The sequence below is a fragment of the Nicotiana tabacum genome, chromosome 23 (assembly GCF_000715075.1).
Source record: "Nicotiana tabacum cultivar K326 chromosome 23, ASM71507v2, whole genome shotgun sequence".
Taxonomy (NCBI): Eukaryota; Viridiplantae; Streptophyta; class Magnoliopsida; order Solanales; family Solanaceae; genus Nicotiana; species Nicotiana tabacum.
In genome coordinates this window covers 64,321,375-64,344,517 of record NC_134102.1, presented here as the reverse complement: position 1 = coordinate 64,344,517, position 23,143 = coordinate 64,321,375, and the positions used below count along the sequence as shown (strand labels likewise).

Below are 23,143 nucleotides of genomic sequence, written 5' to 3'. Positions count from 1 at the left end.
TGGACAGCATTCAGAAGAATTGGAAAGAAACGAAGAAGTCTCTCGACCTAATTTGGAAACAATTGGGGTAGAACTAAACGAAAGGGAATGAAATTAGGGTTTATATAAATTCGGGTGGGCCTAAAAAGGTATATATTTAATTTGTTTTTTAAAATATTACCGTTAGAGTCCACGTGTAATAACATTCACGACCTCAAATGTTGTGCGCCCCACGTTATGTGCCAAGTTAGCTAGTTGTGCCTAATAGATATGGTTATGAACATAGTATTGTGTTCAATTGGAACAAAGCTAAGTTCAAGTGTCTAAATAGGATTTTTGGCAACTTTAAGGATCTGTATATATATATTTGGCCTTTAATTTATTAATAAGTGAAAGTGAATGGTACGACGAAGGGTACTTTAGGTAATACAAATACATCTTATGGGCTTTTTAGTACTTTAGTTCAACCCTTTTATTGCAGACATGTGTTTTATTTGTGAGGTACAACTGGATTTCACTCCACTGATTTTCACGCTACTGATTTTGGTCATTTCATCTTCTTCATCAGCCTATTTATTTTTCATCCTTAGTATTTCTATTCATGCCTTCTTCATTTCTCCATTTTGTTCCATTTCTCTCTCTCCACTTTTCATGCTCCGACTGGATTTACCTGTTGCAAGTGAGTTTTGGTTTTAATTTTTCCGTTGATTTTTGGGTCCTTGTATACGGTCGAAATCGGGAATACCCGACTTCGTTGGCAGGGGAGTTGCCTCTAGGGTAAATTTGAACCCAAAGTATGACTGCAGGGGTATAGATAACCCAATAGTATAACGAGTGATATTCTTAGACCATTTTCGGAAGTAGAGGGGTATATTTGGCCCTTTGCTGTTTATTTTATTGTCAAATTTATCTATTTAATTCGTTATTTATCAATTGGTACTGGTTTAAATCACATATCCTTAAAACCACCGCAATATAAGTTTAATTGTTACTCAATTTTTAGGGTAAACGGTCCTTTTTCCTAATTGATTTGTATTTTTCTTTCAAGTGTTGTTGCTTTTGGTGATTGGGTTCTTATAATTTGTATTTTTGTTGTCAGATGCAACTGATCGGTCACCTCTAATTCTACATGTTTTCACACTTTCTTTATCTTTAATTTTCTCCTACTTATCTCTTTCTCTATCTTCTCCATTAGAGTTAATAGTGTTCTGGTGAGTTTTTTGTGTTTGAAATTTTTCTTTGTTTTTCCTTTCTCATTTTTTTATCAATCTTTTCCTGGTATTCTATTTTTTTCTTTTGTATTGTTAATTTATCCTCTGGGTTTTCTGTATACATGCAGCTATGGATACACTCTCCAAACCACACATGCATCCTAATAAGCCAGATAAAATCCAAAAGCGTAAGGACGGAATGAAGAGAATATTTTCGAGTATTGCTACATTTTCCTCAATTCTTTCTTGGTGAGAACTTAAACCATTGATTCTATTTTAGACTATTGATTTAGAATCTTCATTTGCCTATAAAGTTATTTTTGCATTTGTGCTTTATTTTTCTTAATGCAATGTATAAGTGGATTTTTGGTCTACAACTACAAGTATCTAATTTTTCCTTCTTTTTAAAAAAATTCTGGGTAGATTCTGTGTATGCATGTGGTCTTTGTTGTTTGAGCGCTTCTAGCATTAACCATATTGAGTTTCCATCTCAACAGAAAATGTTGATTAAAAGGGAAGAACTTTATTGTGCTTAAGGTGTTCAACAATATGACTAAAACTAAATAACGTTCTACCATTTCTTTTTTCATAGGTGGATTTATCACAAGTATCTATCCTTTTGTAAGACCAGAACTTTTGAACGCACAAATATAAGATGTTTCGGTAACTGTAGGTATGGTCGTGAAATATACAGCATATCCTTTACTCGGATGTGTTTGCAAATTCATTTGTATCTAAAAAGATGAAGCCTTTTCATGAAAGAAAATGAATATGGATAATTCTTTAATAGTGCCCTGGATTTTGACTGTGCAACGATTAGTTGAACATGTCAGTCTCCCTCAATTCTCATTATTGCTTTGTTAATTTCTCTTTTATAAAGATTGCGCCTTTGCGGTTGAAGAATCCCAAACTTGAAAGGCTTCAACTACTTTTGGGGTGTTATCTATGAAATTTTTCTTATTTATGTTAGACAAACCAATATAACAAAGTTCACTTTTCTACCTACCGCCAAATATGTCTTCTTGTGGCTTCAAATACTCAAAGCTACTCATATACAGAAATTTTCCCAATATATATGAGATATGGGTTGTCTTTGACAGCTGAAAACACAAAGTGCATCAAGATATTGTCCGACAGAGGCCATAAAGGAAAAGAGAAAAGAACACAAATTAATTTTAGCATCATTCTTTGTTTATTACTTGCTAAATATGCCATTGATAGTTGCTGAAAAGAGCAGATTGGAGTATAAATAAAATAATCTTTTTACTGATAATCCATTAAGGCATAAAAACTTTTTAAGTAAAGAATCAAGGATATTAAACATCAAGTTTTCTAAGGCTTAAATAGACGAGTACTCTTTTGTTAAAATTCAGTTCAATTATCTCTCAGGCCTGAGGAACTTTTGGTTGTATCTGACAATGGAAATGTTGTCAGTATATGCCTTCCAGGTAATATAGTAAGTTATTGCACTACTTTATTTGTCAAGTGAATAAAGGATTTCCACATAGGTTCAGGTAGGATCTTTTTTGTTTGAGTTAATAGGAATGGCGATCCATGTGAGCTTAATTGTTAGTTTGACTGTTAGAAGCCAGTGTGCTACAGGATGTGATACCACTGTGATTTCTAAGAAAGTGCCTTGATTCTCTCTGAATTATAATGTTGAATGCCGAAATTGATTTCAAGTTTCTGAATTTGTGTTCTCTTTTGCTTGATCTCGTCAACTGAGGTGAAATCATTTTAAGATTTTTTCCTCCTCTTTATGAACAATAGCTGTAATTTGTTATATTTTTTTCATAGTAAGGGTAGATAAGTCATCACCAAGTAACTCATTCTTTCTTTAGAATAAAGAAGTCGTCACTGAGTAATTCATTCTCTCGCTCAATCTTTTTAGCTGATATTGGACTTTGATTTCTCCTGGCGTTTCAAGTTATAGTATTTCTTTTGCAATTTTAGTTTATTTCTTGAATTGAAATTTTTGTTAATTTAGGTTGTGTTTTGTTTACCATATTGGAAGGATCTAAGCAGAGGGAAAAGAAAGAAATAATTATCAGTTTTTTCCTATGTGTTGATTATTATTTTACTCTTCTTAGTTGATGCTGATGTCATTTTCTTTTCCTTTTAATTCATTTTGGTCTTAAAATTTCAACTTAGATTTGTTTTCCTTGTGAGGATTCACTCTCACTTATGGTTATGGATGTTTAGAGTACATTTATATCGATACTAAGAAAGAAAAATATTTGATGGTTAAGAAAACTGAAAAAGTATAGTTGAGCTGAATTAGTTTGAGTTTTGTCTGTATCTAACTCATTGAGGTTGTTCTTTGTCATTCCAAAGCATAGTGGATTACTGAAATCTCATCAACTTTGTCAAATGCAGGCCCAAAGTTTTAGTATCCTCCAGAATGATTGATTCCCATAAAGAAACAATGCTGCTTTGTTTAACTTAACTATGTACTTATTTGAATTTTAAATTTGGTAAGACTTATAGATTCTAACCTCAATTTCTGTTTCAGGTTCCTTAAAATAGTACCACAATCGCACGCTTTAAGGAAGAAAGCGAGGAAATAGATGAGGTCATTCTATCTACAAGGTAGTAAATTATTAACTTTTTCTTTGTGATGGGTTGTTTGTAATACGATTTATACAGCAAAGTTGTTATTAAAATGAAAAAAGAAGAACAGATATAACAAATTGAGTTCGATTCATTTGTTTGGCATGGTTGTCCTTTTGAACTAAATTGCAGATTAAAAGTTTGATAAATTTGGAGCTTTTGGTCGAAGTAAATAGCTCCCACTTTTTATCGAGTATGACATTTTGAAATGTATAATTGAGCCCATAAGGTTAAAATGATTTGGATCTCATATGAGATCAGAAGTCTTACTTAATTTATAGTTGTGTCCTGCTTTATTTTTTTATTTGCTTGCTAGGTTCAATGTCTCAATAATGGTTAAGATAATGAATGTCAATTTGTAGCAGAAAAATAATTCCATGCATATTCCAGAGGTTTAAGGTCACCATAAAAGAAGAGAACAGAGAATATTTAATTTTTCTTGGTGTTTGCTAAATGATTGCAACCTATAATGAAATAAAACAGTTTTCATCTAGCTTTTGAGTGAAGGGAAGAGATAAAATATATGTTTTTATACTCATATTGAAAAAACTTATTAAAGGAATATATTATAGTATATGTTTTATTGTTAACATGGTCTTTTGACTTAGTGGCAACACATTGTAAGTTAAACTTAGACTATTTGTAATACCTTAAAACAGAAGGAATGTGCGGGGCAAACTTCATTAACAAAAAAGGAATGTGTGGGGCAAAAAGTTAACAATTATATAAGGTTCTAGCTGCTCTTAGACTAGCAAAAGAGTCTCACTGGCATATTGAATAGTGTTGGGTTCTGATTTAATAATCAATATAAGAATATACTTTCATTCTTTATCATCACTATTTTTATAATCTCATAAACTCAATTGTTTACATATTGTTATAAAAGCAGGTGATGTTCTAACATTCTCTATGTCACCAGAAACTTTAAGCATCTACTCCAAGATTCATTAGATAATCAAGTAGTACATTAATTTTGGATTCCTCTGGACATTCTAGATTTCAAATACACTCTTTTCAAGGATTTAAGTTTACTTGAGTTTCATTTTATTCTCTAAGGATTAAGTTGGTAGTTCTGTATTGCAGGTGGAGACTTGAATTCGTTGATTTTTGTAAGCGTCCTCCTTTCTTATAAGGACTAATGTAAAAATTTAAGTTCATTGAAGTTAGTTACAGGTGGAAGACGGCGAAACTGGGAGATATAGGACTTTTTACAGTTAGAAATATCCTCTCTGGCACTTATCTTCCTTTTGTCTTTTGCAATTTTGCTGCTTCAACCAATCAATGACGGCATGTACCTCCCAAAATGGTGTCTTAAGGATTTGAGAAACATTTCGACGTACTATGGAGCTTTTGTGGAAAAAATATTAATTTGAATTGGACAACATATTTAAAGTTTGTGAACTGGTAGCAGATGCACTGAAAATGCCTAAATCTGAAATCGTGGACCATACATGAGTGGATCTGCTGTTTATTTACAGATCCACTTGCTTAGGGTATGCCTTTGTAATTATTTATAAGATTTGTGTTTCATCTGTCCTTTTTTCTACAGACAGTACAATATACAAGATTGCAGACTCAACTTTTCTTTTATATTCTGGCTTGTACATTTATATTTTGATAGCAAGACACCATGTAAGCTTTTGTAACCAAAATATGGATTGGTGGTTGAAGCATTTGCATGTTACGTACATCTATAGCAAAGCCTATTAGTCGATTGGCCTCATATAAACTTGGACCAACTTAGCAGTGAGATGGTGTCCAAATAAAGAGATATGTAAACTAACTTCTTTATCCAAGTAAACAAGTATGCAAAAGGTATTGTAAGGCAGCTTTAGTGATTTGAAATTTGGAGACAAAATGTCGGGCATCTCACGGGCACACATCATCTAGTAAATTATAAACAGAGAAGGGTCATAAATACCCTTAACCTATTAGTAATGACTCAAAAATGCCCCCATCCACCTGGCCCAAAAATGCCACTAACATTTTTTTTAGTATCAAAAGTGCCCCTTGAACTAAACAGTTGACTGTATGTAGCTTTTTGCAAATCCACGTGGCACTCTTTGATTGGTAACATTAGACAACTTTAGATTTTGTCATTAAAGTGGGTGTCAAGATCTGTATTTTAACACCAAAAACGGTAGCTTTTCAGTTGCTAAAATGCAGGCAGTTAACTTTAAAATAGCAACTTTAGAAATGTTAAAATATATTAGAATTTTAGCCCAATAAATGAAACCAATTTTAACATTATGAAAGAACCAAACATTAACCGAAAACAGTAACACCAACTTGAAAAATCGAACCAATTTTTAGGTAAAGAAAGCATACAACCATATCAATTAATACTTATACCAGAAGAACAAATTTTTTTACACAGCAAAAAATAGAATTGTGATAATAAACTTGAAAGGAAGAAAAGAAAAGAAAAATTTAAGTAACCGGGAGAGAAAAGAAAGAGTTGAAGAACCCTATTAGAATATGTGGGGGTTGGGTCTAATTATGTTTTTCTTAATGTTGACCAATCAAATAGTGCCACGTGGATTTGCAAAAGGCCCCACAGTCAACTGTTAGTTCAAGGGGCACTTTTGATACTAAAAAAAAACGTTAATGGCATTTCTGGGCCAAATGATGGATGAGTGGCATTTTTGAGCCATTTCTAATATGTTAAGGACATTTATGATCCTTTTCCGAAATTATAAATAATACTTTTTCTATTTCAATTTATGTGGTGATAATGGGCATGGAATTGTTTTTAATAAAAAACCCAACTATATATTGAGTATCAAATACGTCCTTTGAATGAATAATAACCAACGTTCCATATATTTTTTTTCATTTTAAACGATTAGTGGTAAAGGTTTCAATAAATCATTTATTAAGGATAAAGAAGGGACGTATTTTTTTAATATTTAAAAAATTGCATTCTACCAATAAAAAAATAGAGGAAGATGTCATTCTTTTGAAGAACAGATTAAAAAGAAAAGTGTGTTAAAATATAAATTTTAAAACAAAATTAGTAGTATAAAAGGACTATTACCAAAAAAAAAAAAAGAGTTAATACTCTAAAACCCGCATAAACTATACAACCTTTGTCAGGTGCCTACTTAAACTATCGCATGTTCCCGAAAACTCTCTAAACTATATCCCCCTTCATAATAAAATCCTCTCGTCGCTTATGTGGCATTATGTGTGTAATAAATAGCCCAGGAGCGCGCGAAGGCTAAGAAAAAGCCATTAAAATGGCGTGTCTAACAGCTAATTAGCCTTCTTTTTAAAAAGAGTTAATACACTCAAACCCGCCTAAACTATACGATCTTTGTCAGTTCCCTACCTAAACTATCAACTGTCCCCAAAACCCCCTGAACTATATCACCCTTCATAATAAAACCCTCTCGTCGCTTATGTGGCATATTGTGTGAAATAAGTCGCCTAAGAGCGCGTGAAGGGTGCTAATAACTATTAAAGTGGGCCCACCTGACAACGACTAACGGCTAATTAGTCCCTCTTTTTAAAAAACTTATATTTTCTCCTCTTTTTCTTTATATTACACCTTTCTTCTCCATTATTTCACCTTTCTTCTCAATTTCTTCACCTTTCTTCTCCATTTCTTCATCTTAATCCATTTGAAATTCTCTCTGTTGATTGAGTTTATTTTTTTATCTTTCTCATTTTATCCATCCTTCATTGTTACCCAAATTTATTTGAAAGAAGAACACCCTTTCAAGTATTTATAGAAGAGTCATGAGGTTTAATGTCTTTTGTGGTTATGGGCAACCTGCTTCTTTGAGAATGTCAACGACAAATGCTAACCCAGGAAGGCATTTTTTGGGATGCAAGTACTATGGGGTAATCATCTTTCAAATCATCATATGTTATGTGATATATTATGGCTAAGATTTCATTTCTTTTATTAATGGTTTGGTTAAATTTTTCAGGCTAAGGATCGCATGGCATGTGGGTTTTTTCAGTGGTATGATTCAGAATTTTCTAGCCAATCAAAGGCGTTAATTCTTGGCTTACAGAAGGATAAAATGGAACTTGAGGCTGAATTGAATAGAAAAAAAAATTTGAAGATGTTGCTTGTTATTAGTTTATGTTTCAATGTGTATTTTTGGTTGTTCAAATGCTAGTAGGTGTTGTGTAACCATGAACTTGGCTGTTGCTTTTGTTTCTCGGACACAAAACTTGTCTCAACCTTTACACCAAATTCATCAATTGTACTGTCATTGCTGCTATTCTTTGTGTTTGTGAGCTTGCTATCAGCAGCTTGATTTTGCATATGTTCAATCTCTATACTAATATTTTCACAGTCTTTAGTCCTTTTGTGGCTTGCTCTGTGACCACCAAGAGCTTGGTAAGAGTGAAAGCTCTTGTTGCAAGTGGTACACTCAAATTTGATCTTTTTCTCAGAATCAAAAGCATGGCGACATGCCTTTACAAAGCTAGAAATAACACATGAAAGTTTGTTGTACAACCACAAGGAAAGCTATAAATAACACCTTGTATTAGAGATCAAAAGGCCAACAATTAATCAGTTTTACATTACAACTTGTATCCCATAAGCATAGAAGTAAAACAAGTTTAATAGTTTACATCATAACTTGCACCGTAAAAATATTATCCAAACTACAATCAAAGTATCAACATACATCAGTTCCTAATTGTAACGGCCTGATCGGTCGTTTTTAGCTCCAGCGCATCGCTCGACGGTTTGAGGCCTTCAGTAGCTTCACTTCATGTTTTATGACTTGTACGCATAGTCGAAATCGAATTTCGAGAAGTTCAGAGTTGATTCGGATGAAAAATTCTAATTTTGGAAGGTTTAAGTTGGGAGAATTGACTAATGTTTGACTTTTGAGTAAACAACCTCGAAATCGGGATTTAAAGGTTCTAATAGGTTCGTATGATAATTTCGGACTTGGGCGTGTGTTCCAGTTGAGTATCGGGTAGTCCGAGAGTATTTCGGCGCTTATTATGGAAAGTTAGCATTTTGAAGGTTTTAGAATTTTATAGGTTTGGTTTGAAGTGGATTTTGATGTTATCGATATCCATTTGAAGTTCCGAGCCTTGGAATAGGTTCGTATCGTTGTCACACCTCTTTTTTCCCACGCAACCCTTATTACGAGGCTGAGTTAGAAGAGTTTTTCCAATTGAAGTAACGTTTTAAAAAGGGATTATTTATTATTTAGAGTCGCCACTTGGAATTGAGTTTTGGTGTTCCAAGTCACCTTTCATTTGAATCCCTTATCAAAAGGAAGGTTTGACTCCTAATTTATGGTCTACGAAAATAGAAGACTGAATAAGGAACTCTGTTGACCGAGGGGAAGGTGCGAGGCACCCCTCGAGTCCCATAGTTCTAGCATGGTCGCTTTTATTGATATATGTCCGGCTTAAATTAATTTTTGACTATTTTTGTATTTTTATTGGTTATGGCTTGTCTATCTATTACCACTTCACTTAATTATTATATTTTATTAATTGTTTGGACCCAGATGTGATACGCACACAAGGTATTTTTTTGAAGTTTGATGTTAAGCCAAGGTACGTAATGTACATATGGTTAAAATATAATTATTTTAAATTTAAAGGTATCAAGACACGGGGAATGCGTACATGATCCTTTTATTATTTAAGCATATCAATCCAAGGTTCGGGTATGAACATATGGGCTAATATTGTATTTAGAATATTTAAATTATTTTGTCTCTTTTAGATTCGAGATATTTAATTGTACATTTTTATTATATTTTTTTTTTACTTATTGGAACGAGTCTTGAATTAGTTCGTGGATCATTTCGCTCCCTCACAATAATTTTGTTCTTACCACTCTAATTATTTTAGTTCTTGCAGCAGGCTTACCAAACAAGCTATAATATTTGAACAATTAAATATCCTCAACCATTGATCTGTCATAAAGAAAAACAGTGGATAACCAATATGAAGCAATTAAATATGATATGAAATTATTCTTTTACAAAGGCACACGTCAATATAAGCAACTACCAAATTTATATATCAGTATTATGGAAAATATAGAACTTAAAACTTACATTCTTCTAAAAAAAAAATTAATTGCTATTTATCTAAAATTGAAGCCTAAATACAATCTGTGACTAAAACAAATAAACTTGCACTAAAAAATACAATCAGTTCGTCAAAAATCAAATATAAAATCTTTTGACTCAATATTTTTAATTCGTTAAATCTATTTGACAATAAATATATTACCAATACAAACTAATTTCAAAAACCAATGCCTTAACAGAGACCAAGGTTGAATTTCATATCCAGAAGATGTAAAAATAAATATATTAAATAACATGACCAAACTTAATAGATTTACCAACGGAATTCTTACAAAATTGCCAGCCTACTTAACTCGATTGATAAAAGTCATTTGACCAATTCACTGCCTTATTAAAATAATTTGACCAATCTAATAAAATTGATTAATACCACCACCCCAAATTGGATTTACTAATTCAAAACAAGACCGAGCTGAGCTTTACAAACTATATAGACTTAACTAATTAAGAATAACATGCTAACTCTCACTGTATCTTGCCTCCAAATTCATGAATTAGTATAAAAGTATTTCTAATATATTAAATATTGCATACAAAGAGGAATAACAAACTGTAGCCACTTTTCTCTATCTTACCAGAGAAAAAGAAAAGATGGCAAAAAATAAAAAATAAAAAATTCTAACAAAAAACTTACAAACGAATTAAAGAAAATTTTCAGACTTTAAGAAGACATAGATCTCATATATCATGTTTAAACTATACAGAGGAGATTGAGTGTTACCTTTTTTGTAAGATTTCACAATATAAAAAAATTATTTACAATCTGCTGAATTGAACCCGCGAACTTAAAACCACGAAGGATACTTCGATTTTTGACTCCGAACCTAATAAGTCCGCCAAATAGTTTAACTCCAAGTAATTTTCACTCTAAAAGAACAATGCTAGTTTTTTCTTAGCTGCTGATTTTTTTCGCTTTCCCATCCCCTCATACTCCTCCTTTTTATGTCTTTATACAAATTAATGGGATTATGCATTCAAAGAAATGAATGTTGGTGAGATTGTGTGTGTATGTGATGTCGTGTGTGTGTGAGTGGCGTGAAAGTTAGGGACTGTGGGATGAGAGACGTGAGGCTTGTGAGATTTTTGGGAGGTTAAAGATTTGAGATTAGGATTAAATTAGGATCTTTTCTTCATTTTTTTTTGTTCAAAGAAAAAAAAAGAAAATATAAATATAAGAACATTAATTACCTATTTTTAGACTAATACAAACATATACTTGGACTATGATTTAAATAACACTAAAAATAGATTAAAAGTTACTAGTTTACTTATTAAGATCCTAATTTTAGAAAAAAAACATATTTTTTGATAATTTTCTTCTATTTAAAAATAGGAACAAAACATATACTTTAAGAACGTGCAATATTTTTTGTAATTTTTAATTTTTCTCAAATAAAACCTATAAAAGTAAGCTAAAAGTTTAAAATATCAAGATTAGATCTAAAAAAAATATTTACACTAAAATAGTATAGAATTCAGGTGTGGTAAAAAATTAGTTGTTCACAGCATGCCCCTCTTTGCTTGGAAACATGAAGAGTTTTCAGGCAAAGAAAATAAACAAGGTGACTGATTTTTGACCTCACTATTATTTGAGAAGGAAAAAAAGATAAAAGAAAAAGATGAGACCGAGCCTTGGTTTTAGGCATCCTACATATCCCAAGTTATAAGGGAATCAGGTCATGTGTAGTTCAAGTGAAAAATGACTGATAGAGTATGCTTAGATGGAGAGTCGAGCGAAGTTCCGTCGAGGTTCCGATCCGCGATTCCTACTATTACATCAAAATGAAAAGAAAATTACATACTCTTGAAATCTAAGAGTTACAAAATTTCTATCTAAATGCCATCTGGAGTCTTGTCTTAATTCTTGACTTGCTTCCCCCATTGACTTTAGACTGAAACTTGATGCTCTTGATGTAACAAACTATGAAATATTCTCCCGGGCTTGATTCTTGATCAGATGATGAGAAGATGGATCTTGAAACCTTATGTATCCGCATGCATTACGTCAGAGCTGGTCATGGCTGGTATTGGGATCAAACGTTCCACTTTATCTAGCAAGAGTTGGAATCTTATTTTTGCATATCCGATCCGTGCTTTGCAGAAAAACCTACAAGCCATCAGAAACATACAAAACGAACAAAAATTTTCTGCCCCAGTTTGCACTAGAAAATTTTTGTGAGTTATTGAAAATAAAATAAACTATCTTTCTATTGCAAAATAAATAATTGAAAAAGAAATGAGATTTTATTTTATTTTATATTTTATAATAGGGATTGTCGTACCCTATATTAACAAGAAGGAAGGCAACCAGGGGATATAGTACCCTGTGTTGACAATAAGATGAGGCACGTGGTAGTGTAGGATGCTACTAGGGAATGTCATACCTTATGTTTGCAACAAGAAATGCAATCAGGGGATGTAGTACTCTGTGTTGGCAATAAGATGAGGCTCGAGGCACAATGGGGTGCTACTAGGGAATGTTGTACCCTATGTTTGCAACAAGAAATGCAACCAGGGGATGTAGTACCTTGTGTTGGCAATAAGGTGAGGCTCTTGGCACTCTGGGATGCTACTAGGGAATGTCGTACCCTATGTTTGCAACAAGAAATGCAACCAGGGGATGTAGTACCCTATGTTGGCAATAAGGTGAGGCTCTTGGCACTCTGGGGTGCTACTAGGGAATGTCGTACCCTATGTTTGCAACAAGAAATGCAATCAGGGGATGCAGTACTCTATGTTGGCAATAAGGTGAGGCTCTTGGCACTCTAGGATGCTACTAGGGAATGTCGTACCCTATGTTTGCAACAAGAAATGCAACCAGGGGATGTAGTACCCTATGTTGGCAATAAGGTGAGGCTCTTGGCACTCTAGGGTGCTACTAGGGAATATCGTACCCTATGTTTGCAACAAGAAATACAACCAGGGGATGTAGTACCCTGTGTTGGCAATAAGGTGAGGCTCTTGGCACTCTGTGATGCTACTAGGGAATGTCGTACCCTATGTTTGGCAGAAAGGAATGCAGCCAGGGAATGTAGTACCCTGTGTTGGTAATAAGATGAGGCGTGTGGTACTCTAGGATGCTACTAGGGAATGTTGTACCCTATTTTGGCAGAAAGTAATGCAACCATGGGATGTAGTACCCTGTGTTGAAGATAGGGTATTGGTTCCCTAAAATGAAACTAAAAATAAAATGATTACATGTATATTGGAAGAAAATCAAGGATTTGAGAACTTCACTTGGTGGTGTTCGTCTTTTCACGAACTATTTCCTACAAGTGTTCTGTTCCTGTTCTGAACAAAGAAAGAATCGTTAGTTTTAAAATACAGGTCAGTTTGTGGACTTGATTATTTCGATCTCTTGATCTCGGCTCATCTTCTTATCAACTGCAACTAATTATTTCCTGAATACCAACTCCATTTCTGACTCCGGAGAACCTTTGGCATTTCCAAACTTTTCCATGACGGTTGGTTGTGTGGGACTTAAACCTTTTTCAATTTTATTTTTCCTTTGTGGGAATTTTGCTTTTGGCTTCTTTCAAAGTTTTCCATTTCAAAGCATCGGCCAATCATGGCCAGTCGGGGTCGACTTGATGCCCTTGCCGAGGCTGGGTGCCTTTTGAATATATCAGCTCGTTTCAAACGAGAACCCTGTAAATCGGTCTTGCCGTCTTTTCTTTGCCTTATTTGTTAAACAAAGTTAGACCTAAAGGGATTAAAAGAAATATAAAACAATGGAATAGAAAATGAGTTTAAAACAAAAGGTGTCCCTTTCGGAGAACAGAAAGACGGACTTATCTGGGAGTACATACGAACTTCAATGAACATGACATACCTTTTGGACTGGATGCCTGATCTGTGTAAACTGTCCGACTCTTAGAAACACATCACAACTTTTGACTTGAAACCGAAAAATCTCGCTCAGGACTGTGTTGCTGTGTTGATGCCATGGCTGCGTGGTTCCTCTTTTCGATCAACAATGCCCTTTGAGGGTTTTCACTAGCTGATCTCTCTTATTTCTCTTCTCGCCATCGCCTTATAGTGCCCTTTGCGAGTTTTCACTAGCAAGACTCTCTCATTTTATTTTCTCTATTTACCATCGCCCTACAGTGCCCATGAGGGTTTTCACCAATAGGACTCTCTTATTTATTTCTCTATTTTGGTTGCATCCGATCCTAGTAATCGTATCCTCCAACTCTTGAACATTCTTGCCAATTGATCGGAATGACTTGAAAGGATTTGGGTAAAAAGAATTTGGATTGAGTTACAACTTTGGAATCTTTTGGGCGAAATCATCGCCGAACCATTGTGACATCTGCCCCAGTTTTCACTTTTGGGGGAATGTGGTTTTTTTCCCGGTGTGACCGAACCCTAGATTGAGGCTGTCTACGTATCCTTTCGGAATCAGGTCGAACGTAGTTAAATTAACTTGAACTTGTTTTGATATTTTTTTTGTTTTTCTTCTGTTTTGTTTTCTTTTGCTTCTTTTCTTTTTTTTTTCTTTTTTTTCTTCTTTCTCTCTCTTTTTTTTCTTTTCTTTTTCTTTCTCATTACATACAAGGTTCCAAAGAGGGTGGCCAAGGAAAAAGTATCTGGCTCAAAGGGTTAGCAAAGGGTTAATAGTATTTGGGTAGTGAGAATGAAAGCCTTCGTCATCCCAATCAGAGAGCATTAAAGTTGCGTAAAGGGTCAAACATAGTACATTTTGACCGCGTCTGCATTGACATTTGTATCAGAAATATTTCCTTCGATGTCTCCCAAATACAGTACTCCCTTTTGGCAGCATTCTTGTTACAATGTATGTACCTTCCAATTCGGGACAAATTTTCCTTTAGCTTCCTCGTGCGGAAGAATACGCCTCAGAACGAGTTGCCCTACTTCAAATTTCTTGAGCCGCACTTTCTTGTTGTAGGCACGGGCCATTTTTTGTTGGTACAACTGCCTGTGGCAAACTGCAATCAATCACTTTTCATCAACCAAAGTCATTTTCTTCAATCGGGTCTTGACTCAATCTCCATCCTCGAACTCGGTTTCAACAATGATCTGAAGAGAAGAAATTTTAACTTCTACTGATACCATGGCTACAGTGCCATAAACCAATCAAGTAAGGGCGATTTTCATTTGGACTTGGTTTAGGCTTATTTTCCCTTCTTTGTTTATTTTCTTACAAGCCTTATCTTCGACACATTCTACTTCTTGATTCATTATTTCAAGGTCTGACATCATTTTAGGATCTAGGCATAAAGTCCGCAAGCATGTCATGTTATTAAAATCTACATTAACAAAACTGAAAAGAGAATAAGAAAGGTGACAAGATTAATAAAAGAAACATTCATGGATGATGAAATATTGATTTCATTTATTTGAATTTTATATGTAAACAAAATAGAAGGACTTACATCAGAAAGTAAGATAGTAAAGTAAAGGAATTCGGATTACACCCTGAAATAACCCGAAATACAGAAAAGATAGCAAGACCGGCTACCGAGATTCCCGTTTGATAGGGAAAGTTTCAGGTTTGGCGTCCATTTTTAGGTTTCTTTTCTATTGCGGTAATAGCTACAATGGCTTTCAGAGCTGGATCAAATTCTTTAATTGCCCTTTTGACAGTCCTCTGTATCATGTCCTACTGCTACAGAGTGGTATTCATATCTAGCATCAGCTTGGTGCGAGGGGGACTCAGGATTTGGCCGGTTCAGGGCCACTAGCTGCAGCAGACCTAGCCCGATTAGCTTTTGAAACAAACTTGAATATGATTCACCTATAAGAGTGAACTGATTCCTTCTGAGGAGCTCTCTTGTGCGAGGATTATATTGGGGAACATTTGGTTGGGGGTTATATGGAGCTTGGTAGGGACGGGCATTTTTGGGAGGTGGAGCTCGGTTTTGTGTATAATGTCGTGGCCGCATGTAAGGTTGCGCGTTTATCACCGCATAAAGAGGCAGTGCCACGGCATAAACAACATCTTGATATGGATAATATTGTTGTGGGACCTTAGGAAGCATATATGATTGGTTGAATAACCTGCGGGCCCCCTTCGAGCTCAAAGCCATCATGGCTCCCTCTTCCCTCCTGTTTCTGTTCATCAAACTCCCCGAACCATTCTCAACGGTCTGTGATGTGGCCTTCAAGGCAGCATGACTCAAGATTTGGCCATTTTTAAACAACTTTCGACCATTTCTCCAATTTTGATAGCCTCGGCGAACGAATTACCCATAACGGACATCATGTTCTGGAAGTAGTCCGCCTCTTGGGCCTGTAGGAAGACCGTAACCATTTCTGCTTCATCTATTGGAAGCTTTACCTTGGCGGCTTACTTGCGCCATTTGACAGCATTCACGAAAAGTTTCCACATTTTTCTTTTTCAAATTGGACAAAGAGTTCTCTTTTTGTATTTTTTTACTCTTGCTTTCTTTTCTTTTTTTTTTTGTTGTTGTTTTTCGCTCTTTGTTTTTCTTTGTTATTTTTGTCACTCCTTTTTTTTTACTCAGTTTATTTGATAGCAATGATCGAATCTGATGGGGATTGCCTACGTATCATGATGCCGTATGAATTAGATCTTGCGTAATTCGGAAATACCGGGAACAAAGTACATAAGCTAGCTCTGTTTTTTTCTTTGGGAATTTTTAAAAAGAAAACTTCTTAAAAGAGAAAGAAAATATTTTTTTTTGGATTTTGATTGATTTTTCTTTGAATTTTGGGAAGAAAGACTTCTAAAGAAGAAAAAAAATTTTGAATTTTGATTTGCAAATTTATTTTATTTTTTTTCGAATGAAAGACTTCGGGAAAAAAAAATTTGGATTTAATGATTTTTTTTTTTTGAATTTTCTAAGGAAAGAATTCTAAGAAGGAATTAAGGAAAGAAAAATATTTTTCGATTTTTTTTGAAAATTGAGGGCCGGAACCGATGAGGTTTGCCTACGTATCTCACATCCGGCGAGAATCAAACTCGCGTAGTTCGGTTAAAATAACTAAAAAACTATTTTGAAAACTGTGATTTTACACATTAGAACCCTTCAAAATTTTATTAGAAACAAAATGGGTACTTTATGAAATTTTGAGGAAATTTGCTCTTTCTCTCTCCCTTGTTAAATTAATCTATCCTAAACCCTGTCAACATTTTAGTAAAGCCTATCAAATAATGTTACATCTAGCACATAAAAATGAACATGTTGGTCTAAAAAATTGGTACCTGTCCTAGACGGGCCCGGCCCTTGTGCCGAGTCCCGCTAAGTCCAATGCACATGATGCAAATAAAGCGTAACCTATTAGGGATATTCATTGTTTGTGGCTTGTTCTTCTAAGTTTTCAAATCCTAAAGGAGATGGTATCTAGACCTGGCTTACCCGGGTGGACAACCCAAGCCGAGGAGCATCAAGCGTCACCAGTAGTAGAACAACACTGGCTAGCTAACGGCTCTCCCGCCTAAACATGTCTGACTAAATCCTTCACCAGAAGCTGGTAGGCTAACTGGCTTTATCTCAAGACAGAATTTTTGTGATGCTGGTAGGAAAACACAACATAAACTACCTATCTGAAGAAGATTCAGAGGGGTGCGAGAGAGAATACAATTTATATCACAGTTCAAATAAATATTAAAGCGGTAAATAAACAACAAATAGCACATCAAGCTCCGAAACACAATAATATCCAAAACATGATAAAACCCAAACAAGAATCAATGTATAAAGCTCGAATTCTTATTAATTTTTCCCAGTAGAGTCGCCAGAGCTGTCACACCTCTTTTTTCTCACGCAACCCTTATTACGAGGCTGAGTTAGAAGAGTTTTTTCAATTGAAGTGACGTTTTGAAAAGGGATTATTTATTATTTAGAGTCGCCACTTGGAATTGAGTTTTGGTGTTCCAAGTCCCCTTTCATTTGAATCCCTTATCACAAGGAAGGTTTGACTCCTAATTTATGATCTACGAAAACAGAAGACTGAATAAGGAATTCTGTTGACCGAGGGAAAGGTGTGAGGCACCCCTCGAGTCCCGTAGTTCTAGCACAGTTGCTTTTATTGGCATATGTCCGGCTTAAATCAATTTTTGGCTCTTTTTTATATTTTTATTGGTTATGGCTTGTCTATCTATTACCACTTCACTTAATTATTATATTTTATTAATTGTTTGGACCCAGATATGATACGCACACAAGGTATTTCTTTGAAGTTAGATGTTAAGCCAAGGTACGTAATGTACACATGGTTAAAACATAATTATTTTAAATTTAAAGGTATCAAGACGCGGGGAATGCGTACATGATCCTTTTATTATTTAAGCATATCAATCCAAGGTTCGGGTATGAACACATAGGCTAATATTGTATTTAGAATATTTAAATTATTTTGTCTCTTTTAGATTCGAGATATTTAATTGTACATTTTTATTATATATTTTTTTTACTTATTGGAACGAGTCTTGAATTAGTTCGTGGATCATTTCGCTCCCTCACAATAATTTTGTTCTTACCACTCTAATTATTTTTGTTCTTGCAGCAGGCTTACCAAACAAGCTATAATATTTGAACAATTAAATATCCTCAACCATTGATCTGTCATAAAGAAAAACAGTGGATAACCAATATGAAGCAATTAAATATGATATGAAATTATTCTTTTACAAAGGCACACGTCAATATAAGAAACTACCAAATTTATATATCAATATTATGGAAAATATAGAACTTAAAACTTACATTCTTCTAAAAAAAATTTAATTGTTATTTATCTAAAATTGAAGCCTAAATACAATCTGTGACTAAAACAAATAAACTTGCACTAAAGAATACAATCAGTTCGTCAAAAATCAAATATAAAATCTTTTGACTCAATATTTTTAATTCGTTAAATCTATTTGACAATAAGTATATTACCAATACAAACTAATTTCAAAAACCAATGCCTTAACAGAGACCAAGGTTGAATTTCATATCCAGAAGATGTAAAAATAAATGTATTAAATAACATGACCAAACTTAATAGATTTACCAACGGAATTCTTACAAAATTGCCAGCCTACTAAACTCGATTGACAAAAGTCATTCGACCAATTCACTGCCTTATTAAAATAATTTGACCAATCTAATAAAATTGATTAATACCACCACTCCAAATTGGATTTACTAATTCAAAACAAGACCGAGCTTTACAAACTATATAGACTTAACTAATTAAGAATAACATGCTAATTCTCACTGTATCTTGTCTCCAAATTCATGAATTAGTATAAAAGTATTTCTAATATATTAAATATTGCATACAAAGAGGAATAACAAACTGTAGCCACTTTCTCTATCTTACCAGAGAAAAAGAAAAGATGGCAAAAAATAAAAAATAAAAAATTCTAACAAAAAACTTACAAACGAATTAAAGAAAATTTTCAGACTTTAAGAAGACAGAGATCTCATATATCATGTTTAAACTATACAGAGGAGATTGAGTGTTACCTTTTTTGTAAGATTTCACAATATAAAAAAATTATTTACAATCTGCTGAATTGAACCCGCGAACTTAAAACCACGAAGGATACTTTGATTTTTGACTCCAAACCTAATAAGTCCACCAAACAGTTTAACTCCAAGTAATTTTCACTCTAAAAGAACAATGCTAGTTTTTTCTTAGCTGCTGATTTTTTTCGCTCTCCCATCCCCTCATACTCCTCCCTTTTATGTCTTTATACAAATTAATGGAATTATGCATTCAAAGAAATGAATGTTGGTGAGATTGTGTGTGTATGTGATGTCGTGTGTGTGTGAGTGGCGTGAAAGTTAGGGAGTGTGGGATGAGAGACGTGAGGCTTGTGGATTTTTTGGGAGGTTAAAGATTTGAGATTAGGATTAAATTAGGATCTTTTCTCCATTTTTTTTTGTTCAGAGAAAAAAAAAGAAAATTTGAAGATAAGAACATTAATTACCTATTTTTAGACTAATACAAACATATACTTGGACTATGATTTAAATAACATTAAAAATAAATTAAAAGTTACTACTTTACTTATTAAGATCCTAATTTTAAAAAAAACATATTTTTTGATAATTTTCTTCTATTTAAAAATAGGAACAAAACATATACTCTAAGAACGTGCAATATTTTTTGTAATTTTTAATTTTTCTCAAATAAAACCTATAAAAGTAAGCTAAAAGTTTAAAATATCAAGATTAGATCTAAAAGAAATATTTACACTAAAATAGTATAGAATTCAGGTGTGGTAAAAAATTAGTTATTCACAATCGTAATTTGTGATTTGCACGCAAAGTTTGGCGTCATTCCGGAATGTTTAAGTATGAATCGGACGCGTTCGTCGAAGTTTGAATGTTTGAAAGTTTAAAGAAGGTTTTGATCTTCGATTCATGATTTAGATACTTTGGTGTGATTTGAGGCCTCGAGTACATTCATGTTATGATTTCGGACTGGTTTGTGTGATTGGACGGGGTCCCAGGGGCCTCGGGTGTATTTCGGATGTGTTTGGATGGCGTCGTGCTCTTATTTGATGTATCTGCGTCGTTTCTTTGGGCATAAAGGGCACTATATTGAGAAAAAGACCTTTGATTTGTGATTATATTAAATCATTAGATCTGTATCGTAATTACGGAGCCATAGCAATAAGAATCGTCAAATTCTGATGTCGTATGAGAGAGTTATGCCCATTTTCATGTGGGACAAAATTGTTGGTTTCTGGTGCGAAGCTTTGTTCTTCGCGAATGTGAAGAAGGATTTCTGGGTTGACCGGTCAACACAAAAAATTGCTCTTCGTGAATGCGAACGTCTCCCCCGAAGGCGATGAAGAAAAATCAACTGGACAGTGTTTTAAACAGAGAATTTTAGTATTTTGGGCATATCTTGAATTCTAGAGCTCTGATTTAGGTAATTTTTGCAGCGTCGTTCTCGTCTCAACAAGGGGGTAAATATCTGACCTTTATTTTGATGTTTCTCCATTATTATTTCCATTGGTTACTATTTTTATCCGTGTTTGGATTGTAGAAATTGAGATTTTGAGCCTCAAAGTTGAGAAATGGTAAATCCTTGATTTGAGAGTCGATTCATGGAAGAAATTGGATTATTTTTTCAATATAGACCATATGAGTTATGGGTAATATTTATTTTCAATAAATTTCGGAATTCGGGCACGTGGACCCGAGGGTTGACTTTATTGACTTTTCGAGCGGAGTTGGGAATTGTTACAAATTGATTAATTATGGATATTGGAGTATATTCTTATTGGTTTGCACATTGTTTGACTAGTTTTGGATCGACAGGCATCGGTTTGAGGCGTTAGAGAGGTTTTGGAGCCGGTTATGGAACTTCGGAGCGAGGTAAGTCTCCTGTCTAACCCTGTGAGGAGAAAACTACCCCTAGGTGATGTAATTCATATGTGCTATTTGTTGCGGGGGCTACGTACGCACGAGATAACGAGAGTCCGTACGTAGCTAGATTCATGTTATGTCCGGGTAGACTTAGGTTCCCGCCATGCTATAATTGTACTATTTGAGTTGTCCATTGCCTATTAAATTCCTTTTATTTTATGTTACAACTTGAGACTAGACTTGTGTAGAGTGATATATTTGCTATTTAGAGATTTGACGAGCTTCATAATTAGTCATGGAATAATTGTGCTCCTCTTACGAATTTCTCCCGCGCTATGCATTTTCATCGAAGGATTTTCCTTAAAAATTTATAACTCACACGTTTACTCGTGAGTGGGGTCAAGGACCCATTAAAACTTCTTATTCTAATGGGATCGGGTCGTTTGCCCCGGTAGGATTATGTACCACACTCTTATAGGAGCGGGCCATTCACCTCGGCAGTATAATATATGCATCTATGGTTCGTGTCGTTCGACCCTCGGTAGTGCACACAGTATGATGGGATCGGGCCGTTCACCACAACATTTCTATAAAACACTCTTGTGGATCAGGTGGTTCGCCTCGGCAGCGTCGTGCGTAATAATTGACAAAGAACCAGCGTATCCGTGTGTTTTTCCTGACTTGAGTTGTGATGACCTATCTGGTGAGGCCCATTTTATATATACTCCGGTTGAGGAGGTAACTGCTAGTTGAGAGCTTGAGTTTACCATTCTGAGGAGGATTGTACCTTGTGTTTATATTTTTTTATACTCTTCCTCATACTTGTTTACTTCTTATTGTTCATGATTTAGTGGACCACTAGTAAGTGTCGATGTCGACCCCTCATCACTACTTCTCTGGGATTATGCTAGATACTTACTGGGTACGCGTTGATTTACGTACTCATACTATACTTTTGCACTTATTGTGCAAGTTTACATTTCTGGTGGTCTTTTGGGCACAGAGGCGCAGCTATTGCGGAGACTTTACAGTGAGTTGCATCCTATATTACGATCCGCAGCATACAGAGTCTCCATCAGCGTTATTTACATTCTCATGTCTAACTTGTATTCCAGGCAAATGTTGTATTTTATTATATTTCCTAGTTGATTCTCATGCACTTGCGACACCGGATTTTGGGGGTTCCTACTGGATATTTAGTATGGTAGTTCACGTAATTATTATCATTTCACCCTGGAATCTTTATTTTATACTATTTAATTAATGGGAATTATGATTTCAAGTAATAAAAATGAGCAATTAAGTTGATCAATCACCGTTGGCTTGCCTGACGGCAGCGTTAGGCGCCATCACGAACTATAGTGGATTTTGGGTCGTGACACTAATAGAGTAGTATTGAAGCTCAAACACCTCTAGTTTTTTTCATTAGCTTTTGATGATTTTGACCTTAAATATTCTAGTAAAGCACTTTTATGTTGAAGTTGTCTAGTTGTGATTGCTTGTTTTCCCTTCCATTTCAAGCCTTTACTTGGTTTATAACCAAGATCACTAGTCACTACAGCTGAACTTTCAAGTGCTCCACTGTTGCTTCCACTATCGATTACCCTACTAACATGCCTCCCTTGCTGAAAATTAAATGAAAAAAAATAGATATCAAACAAGAGAGTTTAACATGCAACCTCAAAACTAGCACACCAAACTGCTCATTACCTCAACACATGTATAGCCACTTTTGCTGACAAATACTCCATGTCCCACTACTCTTGGCCTCTTAAATGCAGTAAGAGCGCCTCTATTGCCTGAGATTGCTGCACTTCTAAAACCTGAGAATGGTGCACTTCTAAAACCTGAGATTGCTGCACATCTGAGGTTTGTGAGTTCTGCACCATGTTGCTATTTCCTCTTCCTTTACCACCCTTAGTTTTAGCATTCTTCTTACTAGTAGATGCTTGGGAGT

The 23,143-nt window shown here is 34.6% G+C and overlaps 1 long non-coding RNA gene across 3 annotated transcripts; it reads left to right on the top strand.

Moving 5' to 3' along the window:
- The first annotated feature begins 502 nt into the window (after positions 1 to 502).
- On the top strand, positions 503 to 5,390 carry LOC107797906 (uncharacterized). Of its 3 annotated transcripts, XR_001650787.2 has the most exons (4): positions 1,037 to 1,190; positions 1,319 to 1,439; positions 3,703 to 3,779; positions 4,884 to 5,390. It is a non-coding gene; the product is annotated as an uncharacterized LOC107797906 (long non-coding RNA). The 3 variants fall into 3 exon arrangements; XR_001650786.1 differs by lacking the exon at positions 1,037 to 1,190 and adding an exon at positions 503 to 658 and having other exon boundaries at positions 3,703 to 5,390; XR_012706149.1 differs by having other exon boundaries at positions 3,703 to 5,390.
- Positions 5,391 to 23,143: the final 17,753 nt, after the last annotated feature.